This window comes from Podarcis gaigeae (genome assembly GCF_964106915.1).
Source record: "Podarcis gaigeae genome assembly, chromosome: 1".
NCBI lineage: Eukaryota > Metazoa > Chordata > Lepidosauria > Squamata > Lacertidae > Podarcis > Podarcis gaigeae.
The window spans coordinates 86,163,127-86,188,208 of record NC_139678.1 but is presented as its reverse complement, the minus strand read 5'-3'; the positions used below and the strand labels follow the sequence as shown (position 1 = coordinate 86,188,208).

At 45.4% G+C, this 25,082-nt stretch overlaps 1 protein-coding gene and 1 long non-coding RNA gene across 3 annotated transcripts in view; one reads left to right on the top strand and one right to left on the bottom strand.

The window, feature by feature from the left end:
* NHEJ1 (non-homologous end joining factor 1) overlaps positions 1 to 25,082 on the top strand; it is a 119,377-nt gene that overhangs the window by 46,092 nt on the left and 48,203 nt on the right. The window lies entirely within an intron of this gene.
* LOC310852710 overlaps positions 16,198 to 25,082 on the bottom strand; it is a 99,757-nt gene continuing 90,872 nt past the window's right edge. Inside the window, exon 3 of the long non-coding RNA XR_014568349.1 lies at positions 16,198 to 16,494. This is a non-coding gene — a long non-coding RNA (uncharacterized lncRNA). The remainder of the gene's footprint in view (positions 16,495 to 25,082) is intronic.

The window sequence follows — 25,082 nt, the reverse complement described above, 5'->3', positions numbered from 1 at the left end:
TAGGCTTGCAGCGTTTCCTGGATAATACACAAACACACCTGGCTTGACCATAGTTAGGGAAGAGTTAATCTTTTTAAAAATCAGCTCCCCCAATTTCCTTTGGCTCACCCCAAACTTCATAACTGCCATAGTGATTAACCACAACCACAACCACCTCTGTCCCTCACTCTTTTGCTGTCCTGCTGGGAGAAATTTGCAATCCATCTAGCCCAGACCCCAAGTCGCTTGTAAACATTTCTGGTATCTGCTGTTGTAAGAGAGTTAAGTTGGCTTGCTCCTATTTTACAGCTACATACTACTCCCATCCTTACACTTTGATATTTTGTTTTGGCCCTGAGGCTATAGGCTTTGTCTTTTTCTCCTTACAACTGGACAACTTTAACAACTGCAGCTTTATATTCTCCTTGGGCAAGCGACACCATATTGCATCTGTGGGTTTTCCCTGATAACCATGCTTCTCAGAACTTTTATAGCAGGAATGGGGGAACCTCATTCTTTTTTATCTGGTTCTTGAGACTCTTCAGGCCACACACCCTCCAAAGCACCACCCCTAACCAGCCCTTCTTTGTAGTCTCCCTCAATTTTTTTGCCTGGCTGGAATGTGTCCTTGAACTCTGATCATGCTCCTTGCTTACCTGGGTAGAGGATAGAGAGCGAGCCGTGTGTGTGTGTGTGTGTGTGTGTAAATCAGCTATGCAAAGTTAAAATTAATATTTCATACGCTGCCTACTTTTGTCTGTGGCCCTGCCTACCACTGGCATATGGCCCCTAGAAGGTTGCCTAGAAGGGAATGTGGCCCCTGGGCTGAAAAATGTTCCCCCCTCTGTTTTATTGTTTGCCTTAGTAATGCTGGGGCAAGAGGTGAGTGCAAAATGATTATAGGAATCCTCTTGGAGCAAAGTGGTGACAAGGTAGGCAGAGGATATCACCTTCAATTCCCCTTTGCCTGTCTGCTTCTATACTTCAGCCATATCCAACCCACAGACTTCTCCCATCAACCTACTGAATATATGCCTACCCCCCCCCCCGCCTCCTCCCAATCCCTGGGAGCGCCTGGCTGTCTGAGCTGCTCCTTTTAGCTACTGGACGCAGTGACTTTGCTTGGCCTCTTGTTTGGGGTGTTTACGGCTCCGAGGGAAGCAGCCTTGCTGAATTCCCTGTGTACTCTTAATTTCATAGTTATATATCCATACATATCCATATACTTTTTGATACAGGTTTTATTGGCATTTCCATACATTTTACACACACAGCTGTTACAGAGACACGTTTCTCCCAAGAAAGCCCGGGGGAGATGGTGCCTGAATCGGCTCAGTCTTGGCCCAAGAACAAGGCTCTCTTCTCTCTCCCTCTCTATCAGTGTCAGAATGCGCTTGGGGACGACACACTGGCTGGCTAGGCCAGGCCTCAGGGGAGCTGTCTTGCTGCCACGTGGCCCATATGAGCTAGGATCTAGGGCCTTGCAGTCGTGAGATGCTTTTGTTTTCCTCTGTCCTGATGGAATATTTGCCACTTGTATGCCAATGCCTAGAGGTTTCTGCTGGACCATCTCTAGTGCAGGCACCCACATATATTGTCTCCTGCCTGTCTGATGCCAGTCAAAAACAGAGTGTTGGGAGTGTGACAGGTTTCAAACTTCTTGGTGATTTAGTTTGTTTTAAAAACCCCAGCTTTATCTGCATTGGTTACCAGTTTGTTTCCAGGCCCAGTTGAAGATGCTCTTGTTTGTGTTTAAAGCCTTAGATGACTTAGACCCCCAATTTTTGAGATACCGTCTCTTGTTTACAGACTCTCTTGGGTGTTATTGTCAACAGAGGGGGGCCTTTTGGTGGCTCCATTGCCCTCTGAAGCTTGGGTTGTGGTGGCCTGAGAGGGCACCTTTAGTAGCAGTTGCTAGGTTATGGAATTTCCTCCCCACAGTGGTGCATCTGGCACTTCAACATATCCTGAAGACACACCTATTTGCCCTGGCTTTTGACAACTGAGATATGTGTTTTGAGACCCACCCTATTACTGTGATTGTGATTTGTTTTACCTGTTTTCAATGTTGAATTTGAGATTGTAGTAACCCATCCTGGGATCTGCTAGTGAAGGATGGGTAATAAATTTAATATGACAATATCAATACAGTTTTGGGGCAATGCCTTATGAACATAGTTAAACTATTTACCCATTTAGCCTAGTACTGGCAATACTTTGCCAGAATCTCGGGCAGGAGTCATTCCCTTCGCCTGCTCTTAGCCTCATGCTGTAATGCCATGGAATGAAACTGGGATGTTCTATGTGCAAAGCTATGGTTCCTCCACTGTCTCTTTTTTCTTCCAGGGTCTTGGCTCCAACCTATTGTTAGTTTCCTTCAAGATTTCTTGCAGCTCTTTATTTTGTCCAAAGAATGGTTTAGAGTTGATCACCCTTGTCGCTGTGTAAATAATACAGAAGAATGGCCTCTTTACAGGTTTCCCTCCAAGGATTTTCCTTGGTACGGAATTTGACTTCTTATGTGATCTTTAAGGTGCTTTCTTCTGTCATGCCCTCCTCCCTCTAGCTTATTATAGACAGGCCAGGTGTATATTGATAGTGTGAGCAAGAGATGTCTAGGGAATATGGATGGTAGAAGAGATGGTCGAATTCTGCAACCTGTGATGAGCAGCCACTGACACATATTTTTCTCTGTGTAGAAAAAAACAGACATTACTGAATGCAATGAGCTTTTGGGGGGGGGGGAAATACAGGGGCCCTGAACAAAGAACTGAGAAAGTGAGGGTGGCTTTCTTACTTGGCTGGAGGAATCTCAGGATGGGAGGTAAGGCCTTCTTGAACTCACAGTGCAGACCAGGCACAACATTGTCTCTTGCAGGACCCCAAACTCTGCTTTGTTGTGAGGAAAGATAGGAGTCCAGCTGTGTCTTACCACAAAATTTCAGTATTTGGATCGCTCTCAGTGAACTTTATCTGACTATGGCTCCCTCTCCAATTTCCAGTCTCACTACCACCTCAGCTTCCTCTTCTTACCAAGTTCGGGGCCCTTGCTTGCTCAGGAATTACCACCCTTTTCTTCAATGGCTACCCACCCTCCATCCAAGCTATTTGCCTGGGTCAAGACCCCGGTGCATGGCTTTGCCTTTCGGCTCTCAAGGTGAGCATGCCTCAGCCTGTCATGTCCCATCACGTGCTATTCCCTGCACTGTTTACTGTTCTTTTGTGGGCTAAGGGGTTTCCATTATAGCGTAGGGTGCTGTGAGAGAAGAGGGGGAGGTGTATGGCCACATGGGGGTCAGGAGACCAAGCAACACAAGCCTGTCCTTTATAGAACTGCATGGCTGCACAGCTCATAAAGCAGCCCCCGGACAGAGAGGGGGATAAATCATTTGGGTGCTGGCATTGGTGGTTACCCACGGTGAGATGCTGGCTTTGCATTGGACGGGCCCCAGACCATGAGCTGCGAGAGAGCGGAAAGACTGTGCAACCTCAGACAGCCTTTTCTCCCTACTTTCCGTTCTCCCTGCCTTGTTGATTGTCTCTCTTCCAAATCTGATCTTGCCCCTCAAGGCTGTGCCCCATGATTCTAAGGCTTTGGGCTGGCCCCTTGATGCAGAGAGAGCAAACCAAGAGCTGCAAAAACAGTTGCTTTCAGGTTTAACCTCAACTCCCATTTACTGTGCCTGGGAGGTGAAGCCTCCTGCTGGTGATAGGAAGCATTTACAGATTGAATTGCTGGCAAGTAGACTTGGAGGCACATCCTTGAAAGGCAAGACTTCAAAAAAGGGACTGTGACATGCATTTGAGCATGGATGGGGTACCATAAAACTTCCATGATATTTTGCTGACAGAGCATCCACACACACCAAGAATGCACAAATCGTTAGAAGGAGCATAGGGTTTGTGCAGTAGAAAGGGTAACTCCCCTCTGACTCTAACCCTGTCTTCGCCTTTACTGCTCTGGCTGTGTTTTCCTGTTTGACAGTAGAACACAGCTCTGCACAGACAGGAGTGACTAAAAGGTGTGGTGACTTGATCGTTTGTGGTTGGGCCTGTCACACTAAAGCAGGAACTCCTGAGCCAGAAGGATGATTAGCCTGGGGACTTTTCTCCTCATAAAACCTAGTTTCACTGCTGTAGTTGTATTGAGTTGTGTCAGTTTAGGAACTCCTTTGGTCACTTTGGAGAGGTGGATTCCTACCCACTTCACAACATGCTCCTCTGTTCAGATCATTGCCTTTTGTTGTCTCATTGTTACATTTTTATCCTGCCCATTCTCCTAGAAGTTCAGGGTGATGTACGTACATGGTTACCTCCAATTTTCACAACAAACTTGTGAGGTCTGTTATAATGGAGCCAAGAATATTCAGTGAGGTTCATGGGTGACAGGGATCTGAACGTGCTCTCCCTCTTCTATCTGCTGTGACCTTTCTGCCCTCTAAACCTAACATCAGGCTGGGAATTGCTTCAGGCTTGATGTGTTACTATGGAAGGATGTTGCTCTATTTTCTGGTTTTCACACAGAGAAAGTTAACATTGTCTGCTCTCTCGGTGCACACTCTCACAAAGTGGTTTGGGGCTCATTCTTGCACCCTCCAGTCATGTGTCTCCCATGCTGCCATTCTGAACCCACAGCAGTACACAAAACAGTTTCTGAACCCACAGCAATCCACAAAACAGATTTTGAGGACTGCAGAGATTGTGCTTCTAACTGTACTACTTTTGTAAAGCTTTCGCTCACTTCCAGTCTTGATTTGAGATCCCTGGAAGTTTCTCCATTGAGTTAGTCTGGAGTCTCTGGACCTGCTGGCTGCCTTGACTGTAAACAGCTACTTGGTACCAGGTCCAATTTGGAGGGGCAGAGGCGCAGGGAGCTGGAGTAGGCCCTGTTCTAAACCCCCATGAGCAGAGTGGCTAAGGCTATGCCGAATGCAAATAGACCTGACTCTCTCTTTTCCTTTTCCCCTGCCTGCGCTGCTTGTATGCCTGCCTTTTGGCTCTGTAATAGCTCCCGGGCTTTACTTTGGGATTAGTCTCTAATTGGAAGCCGATTTTGTTTCCCTTCTCCCCTTCACAAGGCTCACCAGTCCCAGCGGGACAAAGCGATTAAGTTGAGGTTTTGGAGGTTTTTTTTAATATGGCAGAATTATTTTGGAACGGCCGGGATCCTTACATGATGGACTCCTTGAAAAAAAAAATCCCCAGGCTTTGCCTTTCCTACGAGGCCCCTTTTCAAGTGGTTTTGCACAGTACATGTCTCTGGGCAGCATGCGTCTCAAACAGTTGCTGGTAATTATAGAAGCCTCTTTCCCGCACGCCCATTACTCAAAGGATTCTTGTGTGTTTCACAGAGTTTTGCTTCAGCCTGAATAAGACTCTATTCAGGATTTCCGAGGCCTGGGATAGCAAAGCATCTCCTCGCTTCATGCAGGCTGTATCTTCCTGCACTGCCACCCCCACTGGCTCTTGAATGGCACAAGGCCTGGGGCATGCTTAATGGGAGAAACTCCTCCTGGTTACACATACATACACATGCCTTTTGTGCAAACTTTTGTGCATGTGTTACATATGCACACATACATGTACACACCTTTTTGTAGGCCATATTACTAATAGAGGTCAGGACCTACCCGCTGGATTAGAGGAGTGGTGGTGTACAGGAGCTTTGCTAATGAGGTGGGGGAGCACATTTACTCCCTATGGATAGAAACTTTCTCCAGAGGCATAACCAGAGCTTGGTCTTGGGGAAGACTAGCGTACTACAAGAGGTGGGCTTCTTCTGCTGTCCTTTTACACCTACTGCTGTCTCTTTTTTTTGTCTCACTCGGTCATGGTTTAATGGCCACTCTGTTTGCAAAAGAGATTCATGCGCTTGTCATTCATATACTCATTAGGAAACTATTTCTATTGAAATCAGTAGGGCTTGCTCCTGAGTAAATAGGTTTATGGTTAGGGCAGGGGTAGCCAGTGGTGATAACCTCCAATTATTGACCACGCTGTCTGGGGCTGATAGGACTTGGAATCCAACAGCATCTGGAGGGCACACCATTGGTTACCCCTGGGTTAAGGCATTGAAAGATAATGGGCAGTATTTTTTTTAATATATATATGTGAGTTACGCAGCTAAATTATATTAAAGAGGAAATTGCCTTTGTTGCAGGGTGTATCTGATAAAGAGTCAGTGTGGTGTAGTGGTTAGAGTGCTCTACTAGGATCACAGTTCAAATCCTCATTCGGCCATGAAATTTGCTGGGTGACATGGCCATTTAATGTCTCTTAGTCTAACCCAATGTTTCCCAACCAGGGGCCATATGGCCCCCTGGGGCCCCCAGAATATTCTAACGGGGCCATAGGCGAAAAATGCATAAATGGGGGGCCACAGCACAAGGCTAGGGGGCCACAGAGGGAAGTGAGAAGTGAAGGGGGGGAAACACACGCACACTTTTAAAATCCTGATTGGCTGGCTATCTGCTTGGCTAATCACAAGTGGGTAAGGGAGTGGCCCACCAGGTACTAGCCCTCCTTTTTGCCACATGTGTTTTCTTGGAGCAGTCCTGGTTCGTTTCTGGCAGGAGAGGGCAATTGTTAAGGCTCCCATTTTGACCAGTAGAGCTTGCAATCCGGAACCAGGTCAGGTAAGTACAGTGGTGGAGTGGCAATGGGTAGGGCTGGGTAAACAGGAGCTGCTTGTTGCTGCTTCCAATGCTGGGCCCAGTGGGCCTAACTCTGCAAGGCACAGGGTGCAGTTCACCCCAGCGACTAGTGGATCAGGGCCTTCGGATGTTGCCACGGGGCATAGGGCCTGTCGGCATTGTTAGCCTGGCTCTGCAAGACATGGGGTGAAATCTACCCTAGCACCTAGCTGAGCGGGTTGTCTGGTGCTGCTGACTTGCATCTTGTAAATAACTAAGTGTCTGCTCAGAAGAAAGCTGCACTGAGTTCAGTGGGCCTTTCTCCCAGGTAAGGGTGTGGGGGGCTATAGTGCTTTATCTAGGCAGCCTGGACTCCTCCAGATGACAAGATCTTTTTGCACCAGGTCAGTGAAGACCACTTGCTTTTTAAAATTCTCCCATATATACAGAACTCCCTGTGCGCCTTTTGGACTGTGTCTGTAGGTTTCCCCCTCTGTGTCAAATCACTGGGGTCAAATAAGTGTTGTTTACTTTTTATAATACATGGAAGATGGATCTTCCTTGGGAAGTTCTGGACTCTCCTTCCTTGGAGGTTTCTAAGCAGAGGTTGGATGGCCATCTGTCATTGATGCTTTAGCTGAGTTCCCTACATTGCAGGGGGTTGCACTAGAAAGATTGCACTTGGGGGTCCCTTCCAACTCCACGATTCTATGTTTTTCTGCTTCAACAATATTTCATTATGTTTTTATCATTTTATGTAATTGTATTTTGTATAAATTATAAAAAAATATAAATAAAACATGTTCTATTTACAAACAAAACATTTAAATACCTACCTTTCTACTGGTAGGATGGGGGCATGGGCATATCCAGGATTTTTGTTGGGGGGACAGAACCTCAGATTTGTATTGATTTGTATTTATAGGGGGGCAGCTTTGCCCCCCTTGTCACTGGTCTAACCTACCTCACGGGGTTGTTATGATAATAAAATGGAGAGGAAGACAATAACCTATGCCACCTTGAGTTCCTTGTACTAATAAATTCAATTTACAAAAAATCATTTCCGTTTAATATGTTATATTAAGGTTCACTCAGCTCCAAAATGCCAGAAAATTACAGCTGCTAAGGACAACACCCTCAACAGACACATTATTTAGGCAATATTGATATGGCATGGAGTTCTGTGCTGTGGTTCCAGCTTCACTACTACCTTGAAGCCAGATGGCTGTCAGTGGGAGAGGAGTGGACCTAGCTCCCAGATTTGCCTATTTGCTTGAATAGACATGGAATCTGTGCAACTGAAGCTATCATGCAGTTGGATCTACTGTTCCACATTGCAAGAATCCAACAAGCAACCAGTACCATCCACATAGAATGATAAAAGTTAGAAGGGCCTTGAAGGTCATCTAGTGTACTCCCCATGCCATACAATCCCCTCTGTTGATTTCTATATTGTATGTTTGCTAAATGTGCAGGAGCATGTCTAGCTGGGGGTTTTCAGATCTCTGGCAAGCCTAAAGGTTGTGATGGGGGAAAAACCAGGAAATCCAGCAGGTAAAGCACACACAATCAATTGCCCATTAGAAATCAGCTATGGTGCACCTCAGATATATTGCCATTTCTCCCATTATTTTTACTTATCTCCTTTGATTTCTTCTCCCCTTCTGCTTTCTCTTCTAACTTCTAACCTCTTGGCCCACCTCAATTGTAAATTCTTCAGGGCTGAGGACACTATAGACTATCAAGAAAAAAGAGCTGGCAAATCCCTTATCCGCCAGTGCTATTGTTTATTGGCTATAGCTAATAAGATTGATTAGCATCTGAATATTTTCCTTAGTGCCTGTGTATTTCTGGTTGGGTAATGAATTTTGGGAAATAAATGAATTTGAGATGCTGTGGAGGATAGTGAATAGAGGGAACTGAACTGATTTAGCATCGGATCTGTTGGGAAACTGGGGAAGAAGAACTGACTTAGGATGATATGTGGTGGGGTGCAAATTAGTAGAATAACTTATCTGGGATGATTTGGATGGAAAATTAGTTGGCATGCCTTCTGTGACATTTAAAGTCTAGATTTTCATCTATACATGGAAACTGACATACACAAAATTGTGCTTATGCGCCCTTGCTGCAAATCTTTTAAGTACCAAGCAATGCTCCTTGGTCACACATTGACAACAGTCTGCCTTTGTCAGGCGCCAAGGACCTTTCAGTTTACCTAGCCCATGAGTAGGCAAACTAAGGCCTCGGGGCCGGATCCGGCCCAATCGCCTTCTAAATCCGGCCCGTGGACGGTCTGGGAATCAGCATGTTTTTACATGAGTAGAATGTGTCCTTTTATTTAAAATGCATCTCTGGGTTATTTGTAGGGCATAGGAATTCGTTCATTTTTATTTTTATTTTACAATCTAGTTCAGCCCCCCACAAGGTCTGAGGGACAGTGGACTGCCCCCCTGCTGAAAAAGTTTGCTGGCTCCTGACCTAGCCCACTCCAGTTTCTCCTCCCCCTGGTTAATGTTTTGTCTGCAGGTCTTGTTATTGTTTCCCACCCTATCTCAGGCAGTAGCATGGTATATCTCACCAGGATTAATAGTAATGGAGTGCATTGGGAATAAATTAAGTTGCTGGGGTATTTTCATAACTGACTTGGGTAAAGCTGCTATATGGTTCACACCTTCCACTTTCGTGAAGCACTTCACCTCTGTGAAGCATTATGCTCACTAAACATGTACATGCCAGAGCAGATGCAATGTTTAGTAGAGATGCTTTTCATAAACTACTTTCCTGAGTTTCCCTGCACCCTCCACTGGGTACAGAGCTGCAAGGCTGGCCCACCCATGAGGCAAGATTAAGCGTTTGCCTCAGGCGGCGGGATCCGCAGGGGCAGCAGATCCTGATGTAGATCTTTATTCCTCCCTTGTTCTTGTTGTAGATCATTCACCCCTTCTTCCCTAGTGAAGAGGGGAGCGGCATTTTGTGGTTCACCTTGGGTGCCAAAATGTCTTGAGCTGGCCCTGCATTGCTGAACAGTCAGCCTTATGTGGAACTACACAGAGACCATAAATATGTTCCATAAAAATGTTCCTAGAGTGAGCTCTCTGCAGGTGCAGAATCCACATGTGACACTGCAGAGATGACCACTAAAAGAATACTGTATCAGTTTCAGATAAGCTACCTGTTTCCCTTTCCTTTCTTGTGTAGGGGTGCCAGTAGAGTTGTGGTTCCTGGTACGGTATGTTTATGTCATGAGTAGGCAGAATATATCTGTGAAAAATCTGATAAACTATATACTCTGGGTCCTGCACCATGATTGGCTACTGAGTTAGTTGAATCCTGTTTCCAGTGTGGCTAGGGTGGCAATGGAGCTGGGGAGGGTAGTATCCGGAGCTTTCCATTATCTCCAATAGAATTGTTTTTGCTTGTAATGACCATTTTGTTAGTTTAACTTTGTGCTGATGAGAGAAACCGTAAGAGAACCTAGAAACTGGATTAATCTCGATATCTTTCTTTCTAGACTAAATAAACTGTCCATTATCAATGGACCTTTGTTTTGACAAACATTAACTGAATTGGGGACTTTCATTAGCACGTACACCATTTAAAATTTCTATAACTTCACTAGCATAACTTAGGGATATGAGTTGAATTGAGCTTCAGTGAAATTCCATTGAAAGCAATGGAACAAGTTGTGACTCATTTTATGTTGCTCATTTATCGCATTTTTATCTCTCTCTTCCTCCAAGGATCTTAGGATTGTTTGCAAGGTTCTTTCCTCTGATCCCTTCAGTCCCTATAACAACCTTGTGAGGCAGGTCATAGAGGAGAATATATGACTAGCCCAAAGTTACCCAGTATGTTTCATGGCCAAGTGAGGATATAAACCTAGATCTCCACACTCCTAGTCCAATACTCTGTCTGTTACCATACTGAGTTTCTCCCAGTTGAGTTGCATTGCTTTCACTGGGCCTTAATCATGACTAGTGCTACTTGGATTGGAGCCTTCCATTTTGCCTCTCCGGTCTTTCTCCATAAGTTTTACATCGGCCAAAATATATTGTATGCCTATTTATTGTATTTTATGGAATCAGGAACTGAGGTTTTGGGGTTTGCTTTTTTACGAGTTGGGAGAGCACATGGAGAAACCCAAAGAAACACTGGAAAAAGATTAAGTCTCTCCAAATTGCCCCATCTTAAAAATCCAAAACAGAGTTAAATGTTTTGAAAGAGTAAAGAACAGATTGCTACCTACTCACATTTCAGGTCTCTGCTTCTTGGAGGCAGCAATTTAATTGAGATGTTCTGTAGTCCAGTTCTAACTGGTCTAATCTATGGAATTCTTCACATTTCTTTTCAAGAAATATCCTTGCCAAGTCCTATCAATTTATGTTTTCATGGGGATCAACATATAGGTGGTGCAAAGCATCCTCTGATACATGGATAACAGCAAGCTGTACATATGAAGGCTGACAACCCATTTATGTTAGCTCCATTTCTTGCCTTGTCTTAGCAAGTAACAGTGACTTGGTTGTAGCATGTAGCTTCCAGTCATTACCTGATGCTGGTTTCAAGCCAGCTAGTAACTATTTGGGGCTTTGAAAGGGCAGATTTCCTGGAGATGGGTTTGGAAACATCACCAGCCAAATGCTCTGGAAAGGCAGATTTTCACTAGGGAAATGTGAACAATAATTGGGAGGGTTTACTAGACAACCAGAAAGCCACAATTGCAAAAGATGGTTGCTTTGGTCAAAATCCCATTCTGGTTCAGAGGGGAAGTGGGTAGCTACAATTAGAAATAAAATAGCCAGGCATAAAGCAAATACCTAAAGAAGAAAGCTGTCAGTTAGGGAGTTAAGTAGAACTAGAGATCTGTAGCCCTACATTTTGGCTGGGTCTTTAGAATCAATATGTGAAATGCAGCCCTCTTCTCCAATCTTCTCATCCGGAAAATAGCATAACTCCCTCCTGTCCCAAAGCTATGTGAGCTTTTTATCCTCCTTCTTCCTGGCTGTGCAGCCCCCTGCAATACACAGTCCTGCTTGCCCTTTGTGAATCTTTTACCCCCAGCATCCTCCTCCTGCCTCCATAGCCCCCCAATACCACTCTGAGATGTTCATTTTCTGTCAGAACTCAGTCTTGTCTGCCAAGAAAGATGAAATTTGGACCAGCTCACATGTGTGGCGCTTCTTCTGAAAGCTGTGATGACTTTTTTTTTTTTTTTTTTTTAAAAGAGCACTTCGTTGAGTGTGATTTTAGCATAGCCTATTCCTTCTTACTATGGGACATGGGTGGCGCTGTGGGTTAAACCACAGAGACTAGGACTTGCCAATCAGAAGGTCGGCGGTTCGAATCCCCGTGACGGGGTGAGCTCCCGTTGCTCGGTCCCTGCTCCTGCCAACCTAGCAGTTCGAAAGCACGTCAAACTGCAAGTAGATAAATAGGTACGGCTCTAGCAGGAAGGTAAACAGCGTTTCCGTGCGCTGCTCTGGTTCGCCAGAAGCAGCTTCGTCATGCTGGCCACATGACCCAGAAGCTGTACGCTGGCTCCCTCGGCCTATAAAGCGAGATCAGCGCCGCAACCCCAGAGTCGGCAACGACTGGACCTAATGGTCAGGGGTCCCTTTACCTTTACCTATTGCTTCTTAAGGAAATCAGCCCTGAGTGCTCACTGGAAGGACAGATCTGGAAGCTGAGGCTCCAGTACTTTGGCCACCTCATGAGAAGAGAAGACTCCCTGGAAAAGACCCTGAGGATGGGAAAGATTAAGGGCATAAGGAGAAGGGGAAGACAGAAGACGAGATGGTTAGACAGTGTTCTCGAAGCTATCAACATGAGTTTGACCAAACTGCGGGAGGCAGTGGAAGACAGGAGTGCCTGGCATGCTCTGGTCCATGGGGTCACGAAGAGTCGGACACAACTAAACGACTAAACAACAACATGCAGCATAGTGGTCAGAGTGTCTGACTATGATTGGGGAGTTTCATGTTTAAAGCTTACTGGGTGACCATGGGTCAGTCATATTCTTTCTCTTTCTCAGGCTAACCTACTTCACAGGGTCTTTATGAAAATAAAATGTATGTGTCTTGGTGGAGAACTGTGTACATCTCTGTGGATTCCTTGGGAAAAAGCTGCGTTATTGATTGACTGATAGACTGAATTTACGTCTTGCCTTACATAAGGCAACAAATGTGGTTATTTCCCCTCCTCCTTGCAACAAACCTGTGAGGTGGATCAAACTGAGATAGAAATTTGCCCAAGGTCACTTCATGAACTTCGTGGAAGGGTAGGAATTTGAGCCCAGGCCTCCTCAGTTCAAATCTGAGGCTCTAGCCACATCACCACCACTACACCTATAAATGTAATAAACAAATAATAGCCTGACCCCTCCCTCCCCCAAGAGAATTAGCGCAAAATGAAAATGTGTCCAAAGTGATTGTGTGAATCAAACCTCAGACCCCAGGTGCTTTGGGGAGGTTGGAACCAGCTAATTCTGATGCCCATGAGATGCCTCTGCACTAGGGGGCAGGAATCAGAAGAAGAAACTGTGAAAGCCTCACTTTCTTCAGTCAGTTAGGGGGGCAGTAACCCTAGAACTGTCTCTCTATGTCAGTGACTAAAGTTCAAATTAGAGCTGGAAGGATGCAATATAAAAACGGGTGGTAGTGATTTTCGTACATGTTCAATGTTATTCAAAAGCTGAGCGTGGTTTGCTTATTAAACTTTATTCAACCCAGAGAGTCCTTTGTTTCTGAAGTTCTGCTGTGACTGGGCAGATATGCAGAAGGCAATTTACATTTTTAAAAAATGCATTTTTATATATCCTGTCATACTTAGCTCAAAAACTTTTTCTCCACAGCAACTTACAAAACGAGGCTCATTTGTTCAGTATGCAGTTATGATATATTGATAAACTACAATAGAGCTCTGTGATCAGGCTAGTACCACTCTTGGGGCAAAATGGTACATTTGCAGAGAGCTACTCATAAGGTGTTGAGATAATTTTGTCATCTATGGCAGTGGTTCCCAATTAGGATCCCCTATTTTTCAAAGCCAAACCATGGACCCCCTGCTTTTGAAATTTTTTTTAACTCTATGGTGATTACCTCTGCAAAGCATTTTTTTGAACAAAATGTGGGGTAGCCCCTAAAAAGCAAAGGATTTTACGTATACTTAAAAACAGATGAGAGCTGAACGATATCTGGTTTTCAACATCATGATATTTCAGCAGCTAAACATGGTGATATTCAAATATATCATGATGTCTGAAATTGAAGATCAGGCATGGGGAGGAGGGAAGGAGCAGTTATGGAGATTGGATGGGCGGGGGGAGGAGAGGAAGCAGAGTAACCTCCACCCCATGGTTTGGCACACCAGCGAAGATGCACATCCACTGTGGCAGAGGCTGCTTTCCTGCTACCTAAGAAAAGGTGGTCTGCATCAGTGCCAACAGAAGGTAGTGCCATGGTACCTTGAAGTGAGGGCAGTCAGCTCTGTCAGTGTGAGGAAAAGGCAGCACTTTGCAATTGGCTGCCCTGTTTTCCCTCAGCCTGAGGGGAGGCTGCAGTGTTATTGGCTGCCCTGGTCTCCCTCAGCGTAAGGGTAGGCAGCTCAGATCAACAGCGTTATCAGCTGAGATCATCATGCGGTATCAGTGGTGCCTTGAAATCAGCTGCCCTGCTTTCCCTTGCATGAGGAGCAATATAGTGCTGTGTATTGCTGGGTCAAAATTGTTATCACACTGTGAATTCAAAACCGGTTTTGGCCAATACAGTCAAACCTCGGTTGTCGAATGTACTGTAATCCATTCCAGAAGACCATTCGGGTTCCGAAATGTTTGACAACCAAGGCACGACTTCTGATTGGTTGGGGGGGGAGGAAAGGAATGATGTCACAGCCCCCTTTGGTGCATTCTGTGGACCCCCAGGGGTCCCTGGACCCCTAATTGGGAACCACTGATCTATAGGAAAATCTTTTCCTGATCTTTAGGTGTGGCAGGGGTGGGGAACCTTGTGCCCAGGAGCCAAATGTACCCCTTCCCTGGCCTCTCTGTCCACACCTATGCACTCCTCAGGCCTGCATGGAGGATGAAGAGTGGTGTGTGTGGCCACACCCACTTTTGCCATTCCCACTTCTGATATGCAGTCCCCATGTGGTCCTTGAGTTTAAAAAAGGTTCCCCACATCTGACATGTGGGGTGAGGAATATGATGAAACAACCCTAGGGCTGTAATGTCACTGAGCCTTCCACAGAATACACAGTAATTTTTCTTGCTGGCTCAGCCCTTCTACAGCTTGTAACAAAAGTTGGAGGTTCTGCTTCATGTTTATCCAAAGTGTTGCACCTTCTCATTGCCCAAAGGAAGGATGCACTGACCTGCAACCGAGTAGGCTGCTGCTGTCCTCCTGCACCTCACAGTCCCTCACACTCTCACCATGTGCTGGTGGCACTTCAGCCTTTGCCCTACCAAGTGACGAAGCACATAAGGCAGATATGGTCATCCCCATTTATAAAGCTAGTAAATATATTGCAACCAGTTTGTTTCCCCTCCAAAGGTCAATATTTGTGCAGAGTTTAATTTTAACTTAACAAGCAGCTGTTTGCTGAGCTGCTCTCTTGTTTTAGTTTCTTACGCACTCTAGTGTGTGCCCAAAGTTTTTGATGCAGACTCTTAATGGTGTGAGCATAGGTGTACCATGGGGTCAAGTGTGATGCATTTTGTTTTAATGTTATACTATTAATTCAATAAAGTACTTTAAAAAGTGAACATTTGCAGGCATGTGTTTTACTTGTCCATTGCCAATTAACAATTATTGTAGACCCTGGAAGTATTCATAATGAAAAGTGGCATAGAAAGTAATAAAGTGAAAATCAATAAAATGCATCTTCCCCATTTGCACAGAGATCACTTACTATTCATTGACACATTCAGCTTAACAGTTGATCACTACTGAGAAAGTGCTGCTCCCTTGCTTTCTTCACCTCTTCCCACCAACACACTACTACTTTTGTTCTCTAGCCCTTTGTGCTGATAGGTTTACCCCTTAGCACAGAGCTTTCCAGACTGTGTGTCGTGACACACCAGCAGTGTGTAGGTGTGTCGCGCAAACACTCACCCTGCTCCTTCCAGGGCTGGAAAGCGGTTAGTTTAATCCCTGGTTTGCTAGTAAAACTGAATTACTGTGTCTCCAAAAGATGTAAAACTGAATTACTGTGTCATGAAATGATGCATGTCTAAAAAGTGTATCACCAACATGAAAAGTTTGGAAAGCTCTGCCTTAGCACTTGGAATGTTGCTGAATATTCTGTGATACCACAGGAGCTCAACCAATGACTAGGAAGGTGCATGGGCATCCAGACACACCCCCCCCAGGACATTTACTGTGCTTGCATTGCATTGCAGTGACATTCTTTCAAATAGTTTCTTAGGGAAACTGTCTAATCTGCCTTAGTCACCAATTTGGGATGCTTGCTTATAAGTAAACGCACTTTTGGGGAAAGTGTGCAGAAACTGAAGAAAGCCCCCTTTTCTCATGAAGATTGCCTTAAGTAGTGGTCTTCCTTTTTTGGCAGTCATTTTTGGCAGTCTCTGGTGTTAAAATCTTGTTATAGATATGTTTGTGCTAAATGCTTGGGTTTAATAAATGTTGGGATTTAATTAGAACTGGCATGTTAGAACCAAGAAATAGCCCGACCCAAGTGTATATTAGAGGTACTAAGAGATAGTACCATACTAAGAGGTATTAGACCCACTGATAAGCCTCTGTTATTAGTGCATGTAAAAGCTAGTTAAGTAGGCACACTTCCTGGGTTGTGTATTGGTCATTGTAATCCTGCCAAATCCACAAGTGCTTATGAAGTCAGGCACACTTCTTTGTGAGATGACAGCCTGTGAGGATCAAAGGGAAAAGGTGTTAGAATGCAAATGAATGAAGTCCTCCCTCCCTCTGTAGATAATGGGGCTTAGTTTAGGGAAGGGGGATTGGAAGTGATGTAACCAGGAAGCAAAGAGGAGCAGTTGAGCTGGGATGTGCCCTGCAAGGTAGAGGATACTGGCGCTGCTACTATGGAATAAGCTGGCATGTTTTGGGGTGCTGCTGCTGTGAGCTCCTCCATTGAAAGCTTCAGGTTGTATATATGTATAAATAAACCATATATCATAAAGATACTGTAGCCTCTGGTGTGCCTAATTTTCTGAAAGAAAGACAAACTCTTGTTAAGTGCCAAGACCCTTAGAATCTTGCACACTGCTCAGCAGAGATTCAGGTGGCCCGTAACAATATTTTGCTTGCAACAAAGCTGAGCATGTTAATTTTGATGTAGAAGCTAGATGTGACGTAGAAATACTAGTAAGTTGTAGCATGGGATTGTTTTCATTTGTTTGTTGTTGTTAGGAGGTTAGTGGCCTTTGTTAACACAGGCTCTGAATTACTTGTCTTGTGCATCAGGGAGCAAATTCACTGAAAGTATGCACAGTATCATAGTGAAATTTTGCAGGTAGTATTTATTGCCTGATGCCATGCTGCACACACCATGTGGAGCAAACCCTTCCCACTTCAGTCTCCATATCCATACAAGACTCGGCACCATGCACCAGTGACATATACTGGGAGATCCATTTGGGGGAGGAAATTGTCCCACTTAGTTACTGATTGCTGTTGGTTGCTTGGCTTTCTAGCTAGCAGATGAACAATAAGCTCTAATGGAAGAGGAGGAAAGTCTTTTCTTCTCTGCTGTTCCATGTCCATATTGTAAAAATTATTTTGTGAGGAGTTTCTGTGAGGTTGAAGGCTCCGTTCTCACTCTCCACACCAAACCCTTCATAGCAGGTTGGGGAGAAAATGGTTGGGGCAATGAGGAAGGTTCTGCTTGGGGATTGTTCTCCTTGCTATTTCCAGTGTTGCCCTGTCATCATTCACCATCTATATAGGGTAGAATTGCAGGGTATTGGCTTGAAGGTTGGTCTTGGCAACCAGTTGAGCAGCAGAAGCTACTATCGTATCCGCATACCACAAGGAAAAACAACAAAGTGTCTTGTGGCACCTTAAAAACTAACAAGAGTTAATGCAGCAGAAGCACTTTTGAACCAGAGCCCACTTCATTAGGATCATGGAGAAGCATAAATTGTTCTCCTTCGCTGGCATGGATGCATGGCTACAGAGAAAACAACAGCTGTAAACAGCAGAGCGAAGAAGTTGGGAAATGCAGATGTGTGACACTTCTGTGCAAAGCACAGATACATAAAAGATAAGGACAGTGACCATTTGCAGCAGCAGTAAATGAACAGGGACAGGTTTGTTAATGAATTGTAGTTCAGCAAAAGGTGCCTTTTTTAAATGAGTTTTGTTGTTGCTGAAGTCTGTTGCCTTTCTGATATCAGATTTTGTCCATTTATTCTTTTGTGTAGAGTAGAGGCAGGGAAACTTGTGTCCAGGGAACATATGTGGCCTCCTAGACCAGGGGTGAACCTAGGGGCCTCAAATTTCAGTGGTGCGCTGTACCAAAATCCATCACTTCCCCCTTCTCACCTTCTATTCTGCATCATAGTTACGGTGTCCCCTACGGGGCCCCTGATGTCTCACATCCAGTGTGACCGAACCAGTCACACTCCCTAGATCTGCCTTGGCCCAGACCTTGCCCTCTTCACTGATCCTGCTCCCTGCCCCCATCAAATACTTTTGTCTGGCTGAAATGTGTTCTTCAATTGTGATAATGCCTCTTGCTTGCCTGGAGAATGGAGGGATTGGAGCAGGGGGATTAAAAGCACTGACTTTTGCATGACTGGAATGTGGCCTTCTGTACATAGGTAAAAGGGACACCCATTTCTCCTCCCTCTTTTCCTCTGACCCTATCCACCACTGGTATGTGGCCCCCAGAAGGTTGTCCATGAGGGAATGTGACTCTCAGCCTGGAAAAGATTCTCCTCCCATGGTATAGAGCATGGGTAGGCAAACTAAGGTTTGGGGGCTGGATCCGGCCCAATCGCCTTCTAAATCCGGCCCATGGACGGTCCAGGAATCAGCGTGTTTTTACATGAGTAGAATGTGTGCTTTTATTTAAAATGTATCTCTGGATTATTCATGAGGCATAGGAATTTGTTCATATATATTTTTTCAAAATATAGTCCGGCCCCCCACAAGGTCTGAGGGACAGTGGACCGGCCCTCTGCTGAAAAAGTTTGCTGACCCCTGGTATAGAGACTGGTCCGTCTGACCTACAAATTTCTACCCCCCAAAAGTCTGCTATATGTTATGTTTGTCACTGTATCTACCCAGGCAATACAATTTCAGGCTGTCATTGCTTTTTTTTTTTTTTTAGAAAAATAGGTGCCGGTACTCACCACGAAGTTGTTAGAGTAAGTGCCATACTTTTTAACAACAAAATAGAGGTGCCAGTACTATTTACTCTTGAGTACACCCTGAAAGAAAGCAATGCTAATAATATTGACCACATAATTTCAGGCTTGCTTCACTTGCTCATCCTCTAATCACCTATCCTACCTTTTTTATTTTCTGCATAGGGCAGACAACTCAGTCCCTGCTCTAAAGAATAGAAAGACACAAATCTGACATCAAAATTGGCAACATTCAGAAACCACCTGGAGAATATCCTTCTACTTTCCTAAAAAGTCATTCCATAAAAAATCAAATCAAATCAAAGGCTCCCCTATGGATTGGTAGATTAGAATTTGTCATCAAACCTGATATTTTTAGATCTTAATAGGAACCATGGATTTCTTGCCCACTATAGCACTGCATTTGAGCTTTGCACATAAATGTCATAGGCCTTCTGGCCTTTTGCATTTCATAGCCTTTTAGTCTCCCTGTTTACATTTCTGCTGCTTTTTGCATATCCTTCATCTTTGGCAATCACTCGTAGCCGAGTAATAATAATAATAATAATAATTTATTATTTGTACCCCGCCCATCTGGCTGGGTTTCCCCAGCCACTCTGGGCGGCTTCCATAGAAACCAAAAATACACTAAAATATCACAGATTAAAAACTTCCCTGAACAGGGCTGCCTTAAGATGTCTTCTGAATGTCAGGTAGTTATTTATCGCTTTGACATCTGATGGGAGGGCATTCCACAGGGCAGTCGCCACTACCGAGAAGGCCCTTTGCCTGGTACCCTGTAGCTTTGCTTCTCGCAATGAGGGAACCGCCAGAAAGCCCTCGGCGCTGGACCTCAGCGTCCGGGCAGAACGATGGGGGTGGAGACGCTCCTTCAGGTATACTGGGCCGAGGCCGTTTAGGGCTTTAAAGGTCAACACCAGCACTTTGAATTGTGCTCGGAAACGTACTGGGAGCCAATGTAGGTCTTTCAAGACCGGTGTTATGTGGTCTCGGCGGCCGCCCCCAGTCACCAGTCTAGCTGCCGCATTCTGGATTAGTTGTCGTTTCCGAGTCACCTTCAAAGGTAGCCCCACGTAGAGCACATTGCAGTAGTCCAAGAGGGAGATAACCAGAGCATGCACCACTCTGGCGAGACAGTCCGCGGGCAGGTAGGGTCTCAGCCTGCGTACCAGGTGGAGTTGGTAGACAGCTGCCCTGGATACAGAATTGACCTGCGCCTCCATGGACAGCTGTGAGTCCAAAATGACTCCCAGGCTGCGCACCTGGTCCTTCAGGGGCACAGTTACCCTATTCAGGACCAGGGAGTCCTCCATACCAGCCCGCCCCCTGTCCCCCCAAAACAGTACTTCTGTCTTGTCAGGATTCAACCTCAATCCATTAGCCACCATCCATCATCCAACTGCCTCCAGGCACTCACACAGGACCTTCACCGCCTTCACTGGTTCTGATTTGAAAGAGAGGTAGAGCTGGGTATCATCTGCATATTGATGGACACCCAGTCCAAACCCCCTGATGATCTCTCCCAGCGGCTTCATATAGATGTTAAAAAGCATGGGGGAGAGGACGGAACCCTGAGGCACCCACAAGTGAGGGCCCAGGGGTCTGAACACTCATCCCCCACCACCACTTTCTGAACCCGGCCCAGGAGGAAGGAGCAAAGCCACTGCATAACAGTGCCCCCAGCTCCCAGCCCCTCTAGACGGTCCAGAAGGATGTTATGGTCGATTGTATCAAAGGCCGCTGAGAGATCCAGCAGAACTAGGAAATAACTCTCACCTTTGTCCCTAGCTCGCCGGAGATCATCAACCAGCGCAACCAAGGCAGTTTCAGTCCCATGATGAGGCCTGAATCCCGATTGGAAGGGATCCAAATGGTCCGCATCCTCCAGGCGTGCCTGGAGTTGTTCAGCAACCACGCACTCAATCACCTTGCCCAAGAATGGAAGGTTTGAGACTGGGCGATAGTTGGCCATACTAGCCGGGTCAAAAGATGGTTTTTTAAGAAGCGGTTTAATGACCGCCTCTTGCAGCAGATCTGGGAATGTTCCCTCACAGAGGGAAGCATTCACCACCCCGCAGAGCCCATCGCCCAGCCCTTCCCGGCTTGCTTTTATTAGCTAGGATGGGCAAGGATCAAGGAGACAGGTGGTTGGTTTCACACGTCCAAGCAGCCTGTCCACATCCTCGGGGGTAACGGATTGAAATTGATTCCATGCAACTTGACCAGACAGAGCTCTACCACTCTCCCGCCCCAGCCCTGCTCCCACGGTGGTGTCTAGCTCCTTCCGATTATGAGTGATTTTATCTGCAAAAAACTTTGCAAAATCGTTGGAGATCTTGGGGTCTTTACAAGGCCCCGGTGGTAAAGGTGGTTCCGTAAAATTGCGAACCACCTGAAAGAGTCTCCTGCTACTATTTTCTGCAGATGCAATAGAGGCGGTGAAGAAAGTCTTCTTCGCCGTCGCTATCGCCACTTGGTAGGCTTGACGTTGAGCTCTAACCTGTGTCTGGTCAGATTCGGAGTGAGTTTTTTGCCACCGACGCTCTAGCCGTCTCAGCGATTGTTTCATCGCCCTCAGCTCCGAAGAAAACCATGGGGCTGTTCGGGCTCCATGCAATCGGAGAGGGCGCTTCGGAGCCAGACAGTCGATAGTAAGATTGTCTTCCATGAACACAGTCTTAACAATGAGTCCGTAAGTGACTGTGGAGGCCAATTCTGGATCCACATGTCCTTCCACAGTGGGGACATAGGTTTCCAGGTGAGAGTTGATCATGGTGAGGGTTTGCCAAATATGCCTTCCTCTTAGCACGTTTCTCCTTTTCATCCAAAGTCCATAACACTTTTGGTAAAGGCTCGCTGTTCTGGCTTGGGAACAGCCTTGTTAGCTTCTGTAGGACAGCGGGGTGAAGGCACCCCGCTGCCCTGGAGCGGCTGTGCGCGCAGCTGTCCCCAAGCTAGAGCAGCGAGACGGAGGTCTTGCTGTTCTGGCTTGGGAACAGCCTTGCTAGCTTCTGCAGGACAGCGGGGTGAAAGCACCCCGCTGCCCTGGAGAGGCTGTGCGCGGAGCCATCCCCAAGCTAGAGCAGCGAGACGGAGGGCTCCGCAGTGCTCCGTCTTCCTGTTCTGGGCTTAGCGGCGCAGCCTGCATTCGCTCTATAGGACGCACACACATTTCCCCTTAATTTTTGGAGGGGAAAATGTGCGTCCTATAGAACGAAAAATACGGTACTTCTTTCCATTTTTGGGCAGATGTTGTTCTTGCAGCTGTTGTTTCATACATAAATAAATTTCTATATTGTTTAGGTAACTCTGATCCCATAATCCCTGAAAGGAAAGCTTCTGCATTTTTTTTACAAATGTTATCTTAAACATATTTTTCAATTCATTATACACCATTTCCCAGTAAGCTTTAACATTATTGCATGACTACCACGTATGGAAAAAGGTACCTTCTTTCTCCTTACATTTCCAACACTTATTCAATTTTTAATTATACATTTTTGCCAATCCACTAGGTGTTAAGTACCAGCTGTATAATATTTTCATATAATTTTCTCTTAAACCATAAAATGCTGTAAATTTTATATCTATATTCCAAAATCGGTCCCATGCCTCCATTTCTTTGTTATGACCAATATCTATTGCCCAGTGTATCATTGAAGATTTCACTTGTTCGTCTTTTGTCTCCTATACCAATAACATCTTACACATTTTAGACACTACTTTAGCATTACAGTCTAGTAGGTGTCTCTCCAATTAATTGACATATTTGTCTCCCAAACCACCATTTCATATCTTTTAAAAATACTTCATGTCAGGGAACTGCCATCAGCGGGCTCCAGAGGGATTCCAGAGAGCGTCCCGGGATGGAGAGAGGCAGCCCATCTTCTGGGGAAGGGAATCAGCGTAGCACCAGTGGAGAAGGGGGGCAGATGGGGGAATCGGCGAAGCGGTCCCATGACTCCTTGCCAGGGACCAGCGGGGAGAGTAAGGGTCCTCCGCTGCCCACACCCTCCTTGCGCAGAAGGCTTCCGCGCAGGGAGAGTAGGCGGAGACTAGGTGTCAAAGAGCTTCTTTGCTGGAAGAAGTTCAAGAAACGCCCACTGATGGATTCTGCCTGCGATTGAGACAGCCACGAGCGAGTGGCTGTCCGGACAGAAAAGGTTCACTCAGGCAACCCAGCCAGGTGTGGCGCCGGTTTACGCACGAGCAACCCCTAGAACCATTACACTTCATTCAAATGATAATATTGTATCCATGTTGTTAACATTTCTGATAAATCCTTAAATCCTTTTAATTTGAATTCTCCATCATCCTTTATTTATTTTTTTATAATTTCCTACATTTCCCACCATATTCCTCTTCTTCACCTCTATGGCTTCCAGTGGTGAAAGTCAAAGGGGTGTTTTTGGCTCCAATAATTTTTTTATTTGTCCCATACTCTATACAAACGTTTCCTAATTACAGTCGTACTTTGGTTCTCGAACGAAATCCATTCCTGAAGTCCATTCGACTTCTGAAAATGTTCAAAAACTAAGGCGCGGCTTCCAATTGGCTGCAGGTGCTTTCTGCACTCAGTCAGAAGCAACAGCAGACATTTGGCTTCCAAAAAAAGTTTGCAAACCACAACACTCACTTCCAGGCATCTGGAAGCCAAAACGTTCAAGTCACAAGGCGTTCGAAAACCAAGGTACGACTGTATATGATTTGTAAATTCTTTATGTGGTTTCACCTTTTCATACCACAAATATGTGTGCCAACCAAATATATTATCATGCCCTTCCAAGTCTAAAATATGTGAATTCTTCAGGGACAAACATTCCTTCAACCACCACAGACAGGAAGCTTCGTAATATAATCTCATATACGGCAAGGGAAAACCACCTCTCTCTTTCACATCTATCAATATTTTATATTTTATTCTTGCTTTTTTCCCTTGCCAGATATATTTAGAAATATATTTTTGCCATTTATTGAAACAATCTGTCTTGCCGATCACTGCAATTGTTTGAAACAAAAATACCATCCTTGGTAATACATTCATTTTTATGGTCAACAAAGCTACATTTTATTCTTTGCACCAAAACTTCTAAAACTAATATAAACAATAAATGTGACAGCGGGCAGCCTTGTCTAGTTCCTTTGGTTATTTTGCAGTTCTCCGTTAACACCTGCCTGCTGCTGTTAACTGGCTGGAAGCTTCCCATTGCTGAGAATCAACTTTGCATCATAGCTGTCAACTTACAGATTTGAAAATAAGGGACCAGCAGTCTCGAAAATAAGGGATCAACAGCCAAAATAAGGAATTTTCTGGGCACAGGTATGTTCAGCTTCTGAGCCCCTCTGAGCCAAAGGCAAAAAGCCCAGCCAGCAGCCAAATGAAGCCTCATCAATAAGGGACAGCAGTGGGACATGGCACTGGGATAAGGGACCGTCCCGCCAAATAAGGGACACTTGACAGCTATGCTTTGCATCTACAGACTAGTTTTGTAACAGTGAATGGGTGCCAATCACAATTACATTATTAGGTAAGCTTGGCAGTTTCAAAGTGTTTAGCTTAGTTTACTAAATATAAAAGGTGAAATAGGTGAAATGGACATGGGTGGTACTGTGGTCTAAACCATCAAGCTTCTTGGGCTTGCTGATCAGAAGGTCGGCAGTTTGAATCCGCCCAGTGGGGTGAGCAGCTCCAGTTGCTCTGTCCCAGCTTCTGTCAACCTAGCCGTTTGAAAACATACCAGTGCAAGTAAATAAATAGGTACTGCTGCGGCAGAAAGGTAAATGGTGTTTCTGTGCACTCTGGCACTTGTCACAGTCCTCCGTGCACCAGTAGCAGTTTAGTCATGCTGGCCACATGACCCAGAAAGCTGTCTGTGGACAAACACTGGCTCCCTCAGCCTGAAGCAAGATGAGCACTGTACCCCATAGTCACCTTTGACTGGACTTAACCGTCCAGGAGTCCTTTGCCGTTGCCTGACTAAATACAAGTAAAACTGCAGAACCTATGGTCCTCTGGCTGTTGTTGGACTCCAGCTTCCATCAACTCCAGCCAGCAGGGGCAATTGTCAGGAACTATGGGAATTGTAGTCCAGCAACAACTGGTTGCTCATCTTTGTTCTAGG